The following is an 18,263-nucleotide window of genomic DNA, read 5'->3' on the forward strand; positions in this document are numbered from 1 at the left end:
AGGGAGGTAGGGGCAGGGAAGAGATGAGGCAGGGGGCTACAACTGTTATACAAAGTGAATAAATTGTAAAAAACTAAACAAAGAAATGCAAGAAAATACAATCAAACAGGTGAAGGAAATGAATAAAATGATTCAAGACCTGAAAATGGAAATAAAAACTATAAAGACAACAAAAAACTGAGTGATTCCTGGAGACAGAAAACTTAGGGAAGAAAACAGTAGCTACAGATGTAAACATCACCTCCAGAATACATAAGGAGGAGAGAATCTCAGGCAAAGATAATAAAGTTGAGTAAATCAATACCTCGGTCAAACAAAATGTTAAGTCTTAAAAAGGTTCTGACACAAAACATACAAAAAGTCAGGACACTATGACAAGACAAAACATAAGAATAATAGGAATAGAAGAAAGAAAAGATTCCTAGCTCCAAGGACCAGAAAATATTTCAACAAAATTGTAGAAGATAATTTTCCCAACCTAAATAAAGATATGAGTTTACAGAACACCAAATAGGACCAGAAAAGAAAATCCTCTCACCACATATTAATCAAAACACTAAATGTACAGAACAACAACAACAACAACAACAATAGAATATTAAAAGCTGCAAGGAAAAAAAGGACAAGTACCATATAAAGGCAGACCTATCAGAATTACATCCGACTTCTCAACAGAGACACTAAAAGCTAGAAGGGTCTGGGCATATGTCATGCAGACATATTTATCACCCTGCACAAGCTCAAGGCCAATTGGATCAAAGTCCTCAGCATAAAATCAGATACAGTAAATCTAGTAGAAGAGAAATAGGGGAATATCTTTGAGCTCTTTGCCACAAGAGAAACCTTCCTACAAAGAACACCAACAGCTCAGGCTCTAAGATCAAAAAGTAATAAATTGAACCTCATGAAACTGGAAAGCTTCTATAAGGCAAAGGACACTATCAATAGGACAAAATGGCAGCCAACAGAATGGAAAAAACTCTTCACTAACCTTGCGTTCAGTAAAGGGATAAGGTCTAAATAAATGAAGAACTCAAGAAATTAGAGACCAAAAATGAAATAACCCAACTAAAAATGAGGTACAGAGCTAAACAGAAAATTCTCAATACAGGTATCTCTCATGACCAAGACACACTTAAAGAAATGTTCAACTTCCTGAGTCATAAGGGAAATGAAGCCATAACAATTCTGAGATTCTGTCCATCAGGATGGCTATAAGCAAAAAATCAAGAGATGGCACATGCTAGTGAGGTTGTGAAGAAACAGGAACACTCCTCCATTGCTGGTGAAAGTACAAACTTGTACAGCCACTGTGGAAATCAATCTGGCAGTTTCGATGAAATTATGAGTAGTTCTACCTCAAGAACCAGCTATGTATACTCTTGGCCATATACCCAAAAGATGCTCCACCATACCAAAAGGACACTTGCTCAACTATATTCATAGCAGCTTTATTCATAATATTCCAAAATTGGAAACAACCTACATGTCCCTCAACCAAAGAATGGATAAAGAAATGTGGTATATTTAGATTATGGAATACTACTCAGCTATTATAAACAGGGACATCATGAAATTTGCAGGCAAGTGGATGGAAGTAGAAAAGACCATCCTGATTGAGGTATCCCAGATCCAGAAAGCATGGTATATACTCCTTTATAAGTGTATATTAGCCATAAAGTCACGACCAAGCATTATATGGACTTCCTCTGTAGCTATAGCACAGCTGGTAATGCTAGAGAGCTTGGTCTTCAGGCTTGTGTATGCTGCAGTATTCCTCACAACACTCTCACACCGTCCTGTGCCCAGGGATACTGTGCACTCTAATGGGGCATCTCGCCAGATACATTTACACGCATGCATGGCCAGGGCTGCAGGGTTTTTCAGAAGCAAACCTCTTTCTTGATGAAGACCATTCCCCAGAGCATATCTGCAAAGTAGCTTGGAGCAGCTGATGAGGCTCTAATGGCCTGCCACATTTTATACTGACAGCCTCCTAAATAGTGCGAGTTAATGCCAGGAAAATGACTGTAGTTTCTGAACTCAAAGGCTTTGGGTGATAGTCCTCTGTTTAGTACAGTACTTAGAGCATACCTTGGGACCTGCTGGGTCTCGAGCTGTTTCAATCATTAATGCAGACCCCATTCTATCCTTAAGGATCTTTTCCCACATTTGATTGTCATAAAATGCATGGTTCCCACTCATTTTGACAGTCCCGACAATGATGTTCTGAAAGAATACATCTGAGCCCAGTTTTCAATAGAGTTCCTCACATTCATCCAGTGGCATGTGAAACAATCCCAGCATAAATGCTAATATGGCCCCTGTGCTTACACGGAAGATGTAATCAAAGAGCTGATGAATCGACTTCTTTTAATGAGGAACCAAGTGCTTTACCATGAGCCTTCTGTGAATCCGGGAAACCCTGAAACAGGTAATGTCTTGATCTGCTCGCACCCCACAGAAGATATGTTTGCTTAAGGAAGCTATATGGGAAGATGTTCAAAACTTTACTCATTTTATCACTATGCTAATTGGTTTTAGTATCTACTGGTCGTAAATTGTTTGATGTTTGAAAGTGTATTAATATTTGTGCCAAACTTTCTGCAGAGTGCAGGGAATCTTATGAAAGAAGGGGGAGATAGAAAGACCTGGAGGGAACAGGAGCTCCACAAGGAGAGCAACAGAACCAAAAAATCTGGGCACAGGGGATGCACAGAAATAACTTAAAACCCCTGCACAGAAGTAGCCATGGCAGCTCAGTCTCCAAGAGGGTTCCCCAAAAGGAGGAACAGGGACCATCTCTGACATGAACTCACTGGCTGGCTCTTTGATCACCTCCATCTGAGTGGGGAGCAGCCTTACCAGTCCACAGAGGAAGATAAAGAAGCCACTCCTGATGAGACCTGATAGACTAGGATCAGATGGAAGGGAAGGAGAACCTCTCCTATCATTGGACTGGGGGAGGGGCATAAGAGAAGAAGAGGGAGGGAGGTTGGGATTGGGAGGAGATGGAGGAGGGGGCTACAGAGGGGATACAAAGTGAATAAACTATAACAAATATATATATATATATATATATATATGTGTGTGTGTGTGTGTGCGCGCGCGCGCGCGCCAAACAAAAAATTGAAAGTGTTGTGCTTTATGCTTTGCTTTTAGTCATTTCAATCCTGTGGGATTCATCTGACTGTTGATTTTGATTTCATGTCAAAAGGTGATTTCTTTTTACTTTCACACTGCTTGGTGTTTCACTAGGTGTATCTAAAATCCATGTGTTAATCTTTCATTGCAATATCATTTGAAGAGATGTAGAAAATGGGATTTTATTTAGTAAAGTAAACTTATGTTTAAAATATGAAAGAATTGGGCACAGTTTTCTATTCAAAAAGATTGACGAATTTTCAATGAGCTAACTTTTCTCTTGAAGTTTTAAGATAATGTTCACTCTTTACAGATAAAATGCTACTGTATCATTTACTGTTAGAAAATCAACGGTTGCATTTTACTGAGAAAATATTCTTATCAACAAAAATAAACTATTAAAGTGATCAGTTGGGAAAAGAAAAAAAAGGTACAGGATAACCATACTACAATCCACAGACCCAAGGAAGCTAAGTAAGAAGGATGTCCCCAGGGAGGGTGCTTGACTCTCATTCAGAAGGGGAAGTAAAATAGGCAGTCTAGGTGGATGGAGGGAAGGAACTGGGGAGGAGAGAGGAGGGAGAGGGAAGCAGGGGTCACAATTAGGAGTGAGGCCCTGGTGAGAAAACAGAAATCAGAGCTGGGGGCCATCTCTGGGACTTGCCAGAAACCTGGGTTATGGTAGGCCCCAGGAGGTCTGTGGGAGTCACCCTAGCTGAGACCCCAGCAGCTTCAGATATGGAGCCTGAAATGGCCACCTCCTGGAGCCTGGCAGGACTTCTCATGGAGGTATAAGGATACCAAGACACCTACAGAACCTTAGGCCCAAAATTTGTCCTGCCTATAAAATGTGCAGGGACAAAGATGGAGCAAAGATTGAAAATGGCCAACCAATGACTGGCCTTCCTGAGACCTAGCCCTTAAGAAAGAATCAGTCCCTAACACTATTAATGTTACTGTGATATGCTTGCAGACAGAAGCCTGGCATAACTCCTCCGATAGGCTTCAGTTAACAGCTGATAAAAACTGATGCAGAGACCCACAGCCAAACATTAGACAGAGCTCAGGGAGTCCTATGGAAGAGCTGGGGATTGACTGAGGGAGCCAGAGAAAAAATGGCACTCGTGGATTTGTGCTGCATCTTGTTGGAGTTGTTCCTTGTGCGACTCATGTCAAGCTTTCTACATGGCTCTGACAACCAGACTGGGGAATGAATCTCGGAGGACTGTGTACCCCAATCTCCACAGCAAAACAGCAGAGGCAGTGCCCCGAATTTGTGTTCTTGCTTTTAAAAATTAGTTAACAGACTTTTACTCAGATCCTATCTTTTAAGGCATAAAACACGCATGGCTTGCAACTAGTGACCCTTGGAGAACCATTATGGCTTCCTCCTAGATGGTTGCCCCTGTTATACTAAGCCTCCTCCCAGAGCAGATATACTTATGGAAAATTAGTTGGTACCTTTATTTTTGTCTCTTCCCCTAGAGTCACTTTATTCTGAAGATTATAGTGTTTCTCTAGGTTTAATATTAAAACAGTACATGTAAAGTTTTTAGGTAAATTCATTTAAAATGTCTATGAAGTATTTTAAAAATCTATTTTTAAAATGAGGCTGCATTGTCCTCTACCGTGGCCTGGTAAGGCTGCTCTAGTTCTTTATATATACTGGATGTAAGTCCTCTGTCAGATAAAGGGTTGGTGAAGATTCTTTCCCAATCTGTAGGCAGTTGCTTTGTTTTGATGACGGTGTCCTTTGCTTTGCAGAAGCTTTTCAGTTTCATGAGATCCCATTTATTGATTGTTGCTCTTAGAGCCTGTGCTGTTGGTGTTCTGTTCAGGAAGTTTTCTCCTGTACCAATGAGTTCTAGGGTATTCCCCACTTTTCTTTCTAGCCGATTTAATGTGTCTGGTTTTATGTTGAGGTCTTTGATCCACTTGGACTTCAGTTTTGTGCAGGGTGATAAGTATGGATCTATTTTTATTTTTCTACATGTAGACATCCAGTTGGACCAGCACCATTTGTTGAAGATGCTATCTTTTTTCCATTGTATGGTTTTGGTGTCTTTGTCAAAGATCAGGTGCCCATAAGTGTGTGGGTTTATTTCTGGGTCCTCTGTTCGGTTCCATTGATCCACCATTCTGTTTCTATGCCAGTACCATGCAGTTTTTAAAACTGGTGCTCTATAGTACAACTTAAGATCAGGGATGGAGATACCTCCAGAAGATCTTTTATTTTGGAGGACTGTTTTAGCAATTTTGGGTTTCTTGCTATTCCATATGAAGTTGAGAATTTTTCTTTCCAGGTCTGTAAAGAATTGTGTTGGTAATTTGATGGAATTGCATTGAATCTGTAGATTGTTTTTGATGGTAAGATGGCCATTTTTACTATGTTAATCCTGCCAAGCCATGAGCATGGGAGATCTTTCCATCTTCTGATATCTTCTTGTAATTCTTTCTTCAGAGACTTGAAATTTTTTTCATACAAGTCTTTGACTTCCTTGGTTAGGGTTACTCCGAGGTACCGTATGTCGTTTGTGGCTATTGTGAAGGGTGTTGTTTCCTTAATTTCTTTCTCAGCCCTTTTGTCTTTTGTATACAGGAGTGCTACTGATTTTTTTGAGTTAATTTTGTATCCAGCCACTTTGCTGAAGGTGTTTATCAGCTGTAGGTGTTCCCTGGTAGAGTTTTTGGGGTCACTCACGTATATTATCATATCATCTGCAAATAGTGATAATTTGACTTCTTCCTTTCCAATCTGTATCCCCTTGATCTCCTTCAACTGTCTTATTGCTCTAGCAAGGACTTCCAGCACTATGTTGAAGAGATATGGAGAGAGTGGGCAGCCTTGTCTTGTCTCTGATTTCAGTGGGATTGCTTTAAGTTTCTCTCCATTCAGTTTGATGTTGGCTATAGGCTTGCTCTATATCGCCTTTACTATGTTTAGATATGTGCCTTGTATCCCTGATCTCTCCAATACTTTAAATATGAATGGATGTTGGATTTTGTCAAATGCTTTTTCAGCATCTAGGGAGATTATCATGTGGTTTTTTTCTTTCAGTTTGTTAATATGGTAGATCACATTGATGGATTTCCGTATATTGAACCACCCCTGCATACCTGGGATGAAGCCTACTTGGTCATGGTGGATGATATCTTTGATGTGTTCTTGTATTCGGTTTGCCAGTATTTTGTTGAGTATTTTTGCATCAATGTTCATAAAGGAGATTGGCCTGAAATTCTCTTTCTTTGTTGAGTCTTTGTGAGGTTTAGGTACCAAGGTGACTGTGGTTTCATAGAATGAGTTTGGTAATGTTCCTTCTGTTTCTATTTTGTGGAATATTTTGAAGAGAATTGGTGTTAGCTCTTCTTTGAAGGTATGGTAGAATTCTGCGCTGAAGCCATCTGGTCCTGGGCTCTTTTTTGGTTGGGAGACTTTTGATGACCGCTTCTATTTCTTTGGGGGATATAGGACTATTTAATTGATTTACCTGGTCCTGATTCAGCTTTGGTAAGTCAAATCGATCAAGAAAATTGTCCATTTTGTTTATATTTTCAAATTTAAATTTGGCATATAGACTTTTGAAGTAAGTCCTAATGATTGTTTGGATTTCCTCAGTGTCTGTATTTATGTCCCCCTTTTCATTTCTGATTTTGTTGATTTGCGTGGTGTCTCTCTGCCTTTTAGTTAGCTTGGCTAAGGGTTTGTCTATCTTGTTGATTTTCTCAAAGAACCAGCTCTTGGTTTCATTGATTCTTTAAATTGTTTTATTTGTTTCTAACTGATTAATTTCAGCCCTGAGTTTGATTATTTCCTAATAAAATAGACTTTCAATCAAAATTAATCAAAAGAGATGGGGAAGGACACTTCATACTCATCAAGGGAAAATTCCACCAAGAAGACATCACAATCCTGAACATCCATGCCCCAAATACAAGGGCACCCACATTTGTGAAAGAAACATTGATAAAACTTAAACCACACATAGATCCCCACACACTAATAGTGGGAGACTTCAACACCCCACTCTCAACAAAGGACAGGTCAGCTAAACAGAAATTAAACAAAGAAACAATATCTCTAACAGAGGTCATGAATCAAATGGACCTAACAGACATTTACAGAACCTTACACCCAAACACAAAAGAATTTACCTTCTCAGCACCTCATGGAACCTTCTCCAAAATAGACCACATAGTTGGTCACAAAGCAAGCCTCAACAAATACAAGAAGATTGAAATAATCCCTTGTATCCTGTCTGATCACCATGGAATAAAGCTGGACCTCAACAACAACAGAAATAGCAAAAAGCCTACACATACATGGAAACTGAACAACTTGCTACTAAAAGACAACTGGGTCAGGGAAGAAATAAAGAAATTAAAATCTTCCTAGAACTCAATGAAAATGAAGACACAACATACCCAAACTTGTGGGACACAATGAAGGCAAATTCATAAGAGTTCATAGCACTAAGTGCCTTCAAGAAGAAATTCGAGACAGCACATTCAAGCAACTTAATGGTTCACTTAAAAACCCTAGAAAAAGAAGAAGCAGACACACCAAAAAGGAGTAGATGGCTGGAAATAATCAAAGTTGTGTCTTTAGCAACTATTTTGAACTGTTCATTAGAGATTTCCATAAACCACTTTTGAGTGCCTTATGAGACTCTCCAGAATATTGCTGTTTTGTTTTTTTTTAAATCTCACCGTTGCCATTCCATCAACATATGCTTTAATCAAAGTGGCTGTGCTGTATTCTGTAACTATGCCTCATGCTGCTCACCCTACTCCCAAACTTTAATGGGCTTACTAGCTGACTTTCATATTTGGTTCAAGTCAATGTCTTTTCTTTCTTTTCTCTTTACTTTGTTTATTTATTCACTATATATACCGATCTCAGCCTCCCCTCCTTCCAGGGCCATTCTCCCATCCTTTTCCCCATTCCACCCTCCCCTTCCTCTCAGGGAAGAGGTCCCCCCTTCCACCTGCTCTCAAGCCCACCACTTTATGTCACATCAGGAGTAGGCATGTCCTTTTCCACTGAGGCCAGATAAGGCTGCCCAGGGAGAGGATAAGGATCCAACAGCAGGCAACTGCATCCGTGTCAATGACAGCCCCCTCTCCAGTTGCCGAGGGACCCACATGAAGACCAAGCTGTCCATCAGCTCCAAAGGTGTAGGGCCTAGGTCCAGTCCATGCATGCACTTAAGTTGGTGGTTCAGATTCTGTGACCCCTCATGGGCTAGCTGACTCTCTTGGTCTTCTTGTGGAGTTCTTGTCCCATTCGGGTCTCTCTATCCTTCCCCCAACTTTTCCACAAGATTCCCAGATCCACACTGTCTTTTCTTTATGAAGCTTTTCTTGCATATCTTTATACTAGACTATCTGATGTCACTTTTACTCTCTTAAAATACTTCTAGCAGAATAGTGAGTACTCTGAGCTTCTAGTCTTCATTGAATTTTCTGTTTCCCACCAATATAAGACTCAAATTTGGCATTTCTTGTTTCTTTGTCATATTCTGGGAATTGTATCCAGTGTATGGCATGACAGCAGGTTCAAAATAAAAGTGTGTTGCATGAACAAATAAGGAAGAGATATGTTAACAGGCTGGCAGAGAAAGACCTGTGATCTGTGTGGTGCATACATGCAGACTCTTACTTCAATATTTTCTTGAGTTTCAAGATATCTCTTTATCATGAGAAATTAAACAGCTCTTCTTAAGCAGAAATTTTATGTATTATTTTACTTTGACATTTCATTTTGATAATATTTTTATCTTCTCTGAAAATTGATAGATGTATACGGTAAATATTGCTAATATATATATATACCTTCCACTCTCCCTTCCAACCCCACCAAAACATTCCAACATATATTAACTTTAACAAATTAACAACTTAATTTTAATTTATTTATCTATTTTCTCATTCATGTTTAACCCACCAGGTTCAATTAATGTTGACTATATATACATTGGTGTGAGACCATCCACTGTACTATGGGCACCTCCCAGTGGCCAATCCCACCCCCAAAATAATGTGACTTTTACCGTCATTAGTCATCAATTGTCAGTATCTCCAAGGATGGAAAAAAATGCTATGAAATACTGCCTTCTGGGTATGACATTGCTGCTGCACTCACACACTTACAGTAGTTACAATTACCTGCACAAGATATTTCTCTTTTAATTATATTTTTATATTTTGGGATTACGTATAACAACAACAAATAAAGGAAAAGACATTTATTGAAATAGTTTGGTTAAAAACAACCAGTCATTAGATCAAAATGTTTGGAGTACCTATTAAATGTATAATTTTGTAAATTAAAGAAGTCTTTTGGGCTCTAAGTGAGTAACGATTCATAAGAGAAATTGAACACATTAAATGATGTCCTTACATTACAGAATAGCTTAGCTAGATTCATGGCAACCTAAAAGCTGATTATACAAAAAATGTTTTCCCCTTCTGTCACCTGTTACAATGACGGTTTCCTTACCTTCCTTTCTTTGCTTTTGTTTGCCTTAGTTTGTCAATATGAAGGCTAATATTTGAGTAATTTCTGTTCAAATCCTGTAATTTGTGGCTTGTATGGACTATGGCAAGGATGAATGGGAAGAGTGTTGGGCTGGCGTGCTTGCTGTGTGTTCAGACGCTGAACTCTGGGCCCTGAGATCTGGCTGCAGTCTGTGTGTGGGCACTGTCACATTCAGTGATCAATGTTCTGTAAACTTTGCTCCCAATTATACGATTGGTTAATAAGGAAGCTAAACAGTCAGTTACTGGACAGAGGAGACAGGGAGGCTGGATTTCTGGTCGAGCTGGGGGGGTCAGGGACCCAGAGGTAGAGGAGAGAGAAGGAAGGGGAGAAGACAAAAAAAGAGGGAGAGAAAGGACATGGCCAGGAGAACTGACCTGATTGAGCAGAGCAGCCCAGGCAGGACCAATATGAAAGCAATTTGGAGAGTATGCTGGGGAAGCAGCCAGACTAGCATAGAGGGTTAAAATAGATCATATCTGCCAAGCTCTGGTGCCTTAAAGCTTGTTTAATAAATCTGTAGGTCTTTGTGTGGTTTGGGGGGGGGAGTTAGAACAGGTGATTAGAAAACTCCCCTCCAAAAAATTATGCCATGACTTGTCAGCACAGTTAAGATACAAGGGTATGAACTGAAAGCTCAACTTCGTCAGTTACTTAAAATTGTGAGAGTTTACTGGATAAGAGATAACAAACAAAAAATGTAGACCAATTTTTCTCAAGAACATAAATGCAAAAATGCTCAATTAAATACTTACAAACAAGTGGGTTACATAGTAATGGGAAGAGGGACTGCCTCTGACATAATCTGATTGGCCTGCTCTTTGATCATCTCCCTCTGAGTGGGGAGCAGCCTTACCAGGCCACAGAAGATGACAATGCAGTTACTCCTGATGGGATCTGATAGGCTAAGATCAGAAGGAAGGAGAGGAGGACCTCCCCTATCAGTGGATTTAGGGAGGGGCATGCGTGAAGAAGGGGATGGGAGGGTGGAATTAGGAGGGTAGGAGGGAGAGGCTTATGGGGGATACAAAGTGAATAAAGTGTAATTAATAAAAAGAAAAAAAAGAATACATCAAAAAGATCATCCACTATGATCAAGTAAGCTTCATCCCAGAAATGAAAGAATAGTTTAACATATTAAAAATCAGTCATTATAATATAAACACATGAAAGAAAAAAAAAAAACATGATCATCTCATTGGTTGCTTAAAAAGCCTTTCACAACCCCCTCCCCCCCCAAAAAAAAACCTTCATGATAAAAGTCTTGGAGATTTTATGGATAAAAAGTACCTAAACATAATGAAGGCAATTTATAGCAAGGCTGTAGCCAGCATCAAATTAAGTAGAGAGAAACTCAAAGCAATTCCACTGAAATCAGGAACAAGACAAGGCTGTTCACTCTCTACATACCTATTCAACATACTACTTATTTGATAGTGAAAATAAAAAAAAAATGTATTTCAAGCAAATGGATCCAAAAAAAAAAGCTGGGGTAGCTATCCTAATATCTAATAAAATAGACTTTCAACCCAATTTAATCAAAAAAGATGAGGATGGGCACTTCCTTCTCATCAAAGGAAAATTCCACCAGAAGGACATCACAATTTTGAAAATTTTTGCCCTAAATACAAGACGACCTACATTTGTAAATGAAACATTATTAAAGCTGAAATCACGCACCGATCCCAACACCTTAATAGTGGGAGACTTCAACACTCCACTCTCACCAAGGGACAGATCATCCAGACAGAAGCTAAACAGGGAAATAAGGGCACTTACAGAGGCCCTAAATCAAGTGGACCTAATAGAAGTCTACAGAACATTTCACCCGAATTCAAGAGTATACCTTCTTTTCAGCACTTCATGGAACCTAGGAAGTAATTTTAACATACATTATTAATTTTCTAAACGAATCAAAAATTAAACATTAAACTATTCAGAAACTTTATAAATTATAAAGTTTTCTTTTTATCCTATCTTGTTTGATGTTCTAGAAGTATCTATAATATAGCAGGATAAATTTTGGTATTATTTAATGAATGATAGTGTGGATATATTGTTACAGGAATGCTCAGTGATTTCTCCCTTTTCTGCCATTGTATTTTTTAATTTTTCTTTCCTTTTTTTAATTTTTAATGATGGAAACAAAAATATCCCTAAAAGCGAAGCTTCTGGAAAAAAGTATTTGTTCTCCCCTGTCCTGTACAGTTCTTCAGACTTAACCTTTGCCTTCCTCCTAGCCTTGCATTTCAGAGCTGGGTCTCTAAAGAAGACATCCTTGTTGACAGATTTGTCCAAGGGGCTGTCTACAGAGCAGCCTGAGGGCACGCAGTGACTGTAGTTAGAAACTTTCACAAAGGACTTGATCTTTGATCTCTTGGGGATTTCCTTCTTGCTTGTGGCAGCTGTCACTTTTCGGGGATAGCGGTGCATTCCGGCCATCAGGCCATGGCTGCAGGACAGTCTGAGGTACCATCATCAATGCTCTTCATGATGACGGTGTTGTGTAGAGCCAGAAGCAGCACCACTCTCCCGGATCTCATGAACTCGCCCCTCTCGACAGCAAGCAGTCGGCATCCACAGAAAGGAAAGAACGTATTCTTCAGATTCTTATCACTAGAATACAACTTTCTAAGTAATGGGGTTACCAGAAAAGTAGGTCAAAACTTTCATCTGGGCTTCACTTTCCCTTATAAAAACCGCCTTGATAGTTGAAATTCCTATGATTATTAACTTTTCATTCATTCAATAAATATTTACTGAGTACTTCCAACACATGCGTCTGGAAACAAGGTTGGCTAAGTGGAGGAAGCCTGAGAAGTGTTTGCGGGAGCTGAGAATTGAACGCCAAGAGTTTCAGAAGGCCCAAGCAGGAGAAATAAAACAGAACTATTCCGCATAGTCAAATGAGTTTTGACTGCCATTGTCCACTTATGTTACGGTGTCATCACTCAGTCCGCATAATTTATAAATAGTCATTTGTCTCACAATTTCTGTGAGAGCAGAGCCTATGAGCCCAAATTTACACAAAAGGCATATTAAGCAAATTGTGCGGCACCCTGTGACTCATGATGAAGAGCCAGTTTAGAGGAGTCGTTTCTATTCACCCGAATTACAGCGTTAAAAGTTCTTAGAAGAGACAATGCAGAAGCCCCCTCACAGCGGGGAGAAGGAGCCCAGTTCTCTTCCTTGGTGGGTATGAGAGGTAATGAATGAAACTAAAGCAACTAGGACATAACTAGAGGCCTAGATGGGCAGTAAACTTGAAGATAACAGGAGTTGGGGGAGTCTTCCAAAAAGAATAGTGTGTTTCAGTTAATTTGTCCATATTTTAATGGAGAGAAAATAAAAAGTAAAAGGCTCACATTGGATTATAATATAAAACAATTTTTGGTAATTTTACTTGAAGAAAAATTTGTTGGTTTTTTTAAAGGCATAATATAACAAACGACTGGACACAAATATTTCAAGAGTTATTATAATTATTATAGAAAGTATTATACATACACATGTTACAGACTAGCTGAGAGAATATTTACTCAGCTTATAGACTGTGAAAAGACTTGGTGATCTGGGTCTATTATCACTGTGAGATTCTGAAAAGATTCCCAGGCTGAAAGCAGCAACATTAGGCATAATTGGGATAATTCTGATGGATCAAATACAACAAATATTGCTCTGAGTGTATTTCTCATTTTTCTGTTCTTGTTAGGATCACTACAGTCCAGTAATATTTTAGCATAAATGAGTCAGTTACAAAGACATACAAGAACTATGATAATAAATTTCCTGAGAACATATGGAATGTTCTTAACACAAAAATTTATCCTTTGGGAATCAAATTAAACTACTTCCATCTGGACAAGTCAATCTTAGTTGCACTGAGGGAGTCCTAGCACGCTTTGGTAAATGACCTCCACATAATTATTTTTAAGGATGACTGTCTCCACAAATCCTATGAAATAAGATACACATTTTCTTTGTTTAAAGCTAAATTATTTTACAATGTTTGAAGCTGGTATTTATCAAAATTAAATCATCTGTATTTGTTTTAAAATAGTTCCTAGAGGACACTGCAAATAATACATTGAAAATTTTCAGGAAATAGTATAAAAGTGGTCATAGCAGTCTCCTTTATTATACCTTAGTTATTCATGTCATGAAATAAGCTGTTTCTAGAAATGCTATCATGGTAGATGGCTCACACTCCTTCTTTGTAAGCTAAGTTGATTATGAAGACAATAGTACAAGCATGCATTCTAGGTACACAAATCTTTAGCAGTGCTATGGCCCTCTGGGAAAAATACAACAGTTCATATTCGAATTTTACTTAGGACCATTTCACTCTAGTATGTGTTTGTATATATGAGAAAGGTAAATCAGTAACCATGAACTTTTAATAAACTCCTACTTTTCCACTCTTTACTTTTCCACTCCTTAATTCAGAAAAGCTAAACAATCATAATAATTATAAATTAAATTAAAAAGCAACATAGGGTCTGTTCAACATAATTTCCCAATTGACTTTGGTGTTCTAATGAGCAAAGCATCTCAAGACTTCTAGCGTGGTAGCCATGCAGACAATCCTTAGCTAAGCTAATGATCGAATCATTAACTTAGCTAGCTGGGTTGATTAGAGAACACAGTTTCGGTGTATATCAGGTCCTAAATCCCCCAGTTAGCTCCATCCTAAAGGCACATTCTACATTTAATGATAGCAACTATATCATCATGAGAATCTTCATTTTCAAAGCAAGTCAACTGAGAAATTAAGGATGACAGAACTCAAACTTATTAGTATTAGAAAAACAACTGCATTCAAACATGCTTCTAATGATAGATGAGCATGCAACCTCATGCTGGAAAATGTGTAGTTATTGCTGTTAGGCTATTTTAATTAGATCAATTATCAATTCCTTTTGCTTGTATAGTTGTATATCACTCTAAGTTTATTTGTGGGGAAAAGGAATAGGTAAACAAAAAGATATCCTATTAGGGAAAGGATATTACATGGGTCAGAACAGATAGAGTATTGGCATGATATCTTCCTTTTATAGAAGACTGAGCACTAGAAAGAATAAATGAGTGACTTATCCACTCTCCTATCAATTGTAAGGAAAACAAGTGTATATAATATTCAAATTTTTCTTTTACTTATTTATTAAACTTTAATAAAATGAACTTTTAAATAAGAAAGTCATGCATCAAAATTACCCAAACCCAAAGTCTAAACATCTCAATGAATAACTATACAGAGTTGCCATATTGAAGCTGTCAAGATTCACATTGGACTTTATATTTCACTATCAGATATATTTTATATACTTATCCTTTACGAAAAAAAAAAGAGAACAAATCCATGACAGAGTTGTAATTAGAAAAATAATTTAGCGGAGTAGTAGTATTATCATACCTTGTGGCTTATGACCTATGCACCCACACACTTTAGGTCCTGATAATGGTGCCAGATACAGGTTTTGACTTGTGGAGTGGGTCTTAAATCCAATCAGAAAATGACTTCTAGGCATGAGTTGACAACGTGGTCATTATTGTAGATTACATTTTATGATATAAGTGACCATTATCCTATCAGCTGAGAGTGTGGATTAAGCAAAAGATCAACCAATCCTTCGCAAGCATGAATCCAGCAATAGCCTCTGGATTTGTAACACACTATTATCTCTTCTTAGGCCTCCAACCTGACAGCTTCCAGACCTGAACTGCAGTGTCAGGTCTTCACTGTCTTCAGTCTAACAGCCTTCAGAATCTGACAGACAATATTAGCTTTTTTGAGGGGCTCCCTGTTCCTTGCCAAACCTAAACATTTTGAGCTGCCTAATCTCTATAATTATGTGAACAAATTCCTTAAAATAATCTCTCCACACACACACACACACACACACACAGACACACACAGAGACACACAAACATACACACCTACTATTAGTGTTCACTTTTTCTAGAAAACCTGAGAATGACATAATATAATAAAAATATGTCAATGATAAGCATAAATAATAGTTTCACTCTTGTGTTCTTCAATAATATTTTTCTTGTTAATAAAACTATTTATCTTTTGGGATGGGATTTTTCAAGGCACAACTACAAGTATCATGCAAATGACTCATGAACTCTTTTTTCTCTTCTACTACTAAGAACATTTCCAAGTGTTAAAGATACTGCATAATTGGACAGAGAATTTTTAGGACCAAAGCATCTTTCTTTCAGTATGAAAAACAAGAGTCTGTGATCACAGACCATGACTGGGTACCAAAATCATAGAGATGCTTACCATTGCTTATCCTTCCTGCCTGTTGCAATGCTGTCCTTATTTAACAGCTATTTCTCGGAAGTGTGTCTCTACATTAACCCTGACAGTGACATCTTTCTATTAGTGATATTCATGCTTGACTCTTTATCACTTTATCTCTCATAGCTTGCTACCCAGGTGAACCATTCAATATATATTTTTATATATATTGAATATATTATATATATTGTTATATAAAATATGTATATTTTATAAATATATATATTCAATACATATATTTATATAGGTTAAAAATATAGGTTCCACTGTCTGAGATCAAAAAGGTTTGCAGAAAAGGTTAGATAGTGTTCTAGCATAACTGTCATCCAGACATTAAATACAATTTGTAGTCATCGTAGGAGTGTGGGAAAAATAAAAAAAAAAACATAATTTTAAACAACTAATTCAGATATTTTTTTCATACAAGTTAATATGGTCCAAGACATGAGGGACTCAGGGATGACAAGGGTATTAGGATATCCTCGGTCTCAACAACTAGGACACAAGGTCTTAGAAGATGCTTATTCAAAAATTTCTTTATGCCTGCTCTAAGCCACTTATAAGTGAGTATGTACCATGTGTGTCTTTCTGCTTCTGGGATATTTCACTCAGGATGATCTTTTCTAGATCCCACCATTTGCCTGCAAATTGCATGATTTCCTTTTTTTTAATTGTTGAGTAGTATTCCATTGTGTAAATGTACCACAATTTCTGTATCCATTTCTCTGTTGATGGACATCTGGGTTGTTTCCAGGTTCTGGCTATTATGAATAAAGCTGCTATGAACATGGTTGAGCAAATGTCCTTGTTGTGTACTTGAGCATCTTTTGGATATATGCCTAGGAGTGGTATAGCTGACATTGACGAAGCACTATAACTAATTTTCTGAGGAAATGCCAGATTGATTTCCAAAGTGTTTGTACAAGTTTACATTCCCACCAGCAATGGAGGAGGGTTCTCCTTTCTCCACATCCTCTCCAGCATGTATTATCACTTTAGTTTTTGATCTTAGCCATTCTGATGGGTGTAAGGTGAAATCTCAGGCAGGGTTGTTTTGATTTGCATTTCCCAGATGACTAAGGACATTGAACATTTCTTTGAGTGTTTCTCTGCCATTCTACATTCTTCTATAGAGAATTCTCTGTTTGGTTCTCAAAGAAATACAGGCAAATATAGCCAAACAAATGGAGACACAAGTAGAGGCACAATTAATGGTCTATAGAGAAGAGATAAACAAAAAAATAGAGGCCATCATGGAAAGACTGGAATCCACATTCAAACAGATTAAGGAAATGGTGCAAGGCATGAAAACAGAATTAAAAATCAATAAAGAAAACACAAACAGAGAAAACCCTGGAGCTGGAGAACTTAGAGAAAAGATCAGGAACCACAAAGGTAAGCATCACCAAATGGAATATTAGATAATGAAGAGAGAATCTCAAGTGCTGAAGATACACTTGGAGAAATTGATATATCTCTCAAAGAAAAAGTAAAATCTGAAAAGTTCCAAACATAAAACATCCAAGAAATCAAGGACGCCATGAAAAGATGAAATCTAAGAATAATAGATGTTTCTATCACAGTATTAGATGCAGACTAACAAATTATACAGATGTAATTCCATTTTTCTAAAAATATGGCTTTCTCTTTTTTTGCTTTCTGCCTGTCTTGGAGAAAATGAGGCGTGATTATGGAGGCACTTTAGAAAGAATTTCATCTTCTTGCATTTCATAATCACTTGGGAGGAATTCAGGAAGAAATAAAGTAGGATAAATCTCACTTTTCAAAATGTGCCTTGTTTTTAGGCAGTTTGTGTATATCACTTGGCGTTGGTTTTCAGCTGCTCACAGATGCTCACTGCACAGTTTCTAATGCCATTCAGTATGCAATTCAGAGAAGCTTGCCTGCTGTCTTTGCTATTTCAGGGTTAGTCGGCTGTAAAGTGGCCTCTGCCAATGGTTCTGGTCCTTATCAGTGATGTGAGTTGCAATACTGGAACAAACAATAAGCCACCAAATACACCTCAAAGACTGGCTATTGGGGAGTACATCAGGACGGTAAAGCATATCATCCAGTCTCTAGTCGACTGTATGTTCTCTCCAAACCACGCACGAGGTTTTGTAATGTTCCATAGAAGTTTTATATGTTCAATGCAGTCTTTTAAAGGAGGAATAATACTGATTATGAAGAAAAGTGTTTGTTATAAGCAGTTCTAAATTTTCTCAAAAAAAAAAAAAACCCACAAAACACTAAACGGTTATCACAAACACA

General features: G+C 37.9%; 2 pseudogenes; both read right to left on the bottom strand.

Moving 5' to 3' along the window:
* Positions 1 to 1,656: 1,656 nt before the first annotated feature.
* On the bottom strand, positions 1,657 to 2,329 carry LOC129684129 (calcium-independent phospholipase A2-gamma-like; annotated as a pseudogene).
* Positions 2,330 to 2,347: 18 nt separating this feature from the next.
* On the bottom strand, positions 2,348 to 12,228 carry LOC129684130 (60S ribosomal protein L27-like; annotated as a pseudogene).
* Positions 12,229 to 18,263: the final 6,035 nt, after the last annotated feature.

This window comes from Psammomys obesus, unplaced genomic scaffold (genome assembly GCF_907164565.1).
Source record: "Psammomys obesus unplaced genomic scaffold, mPsaObe1.curated_primary_1811, whole genome shotgun sequence".
NCBI classification, from domain to species: Eukaryota; Metazoa; Chordata; class Mammalia; order Rodentia; family Muridae; genus Psammomys; species Psammomys obesus.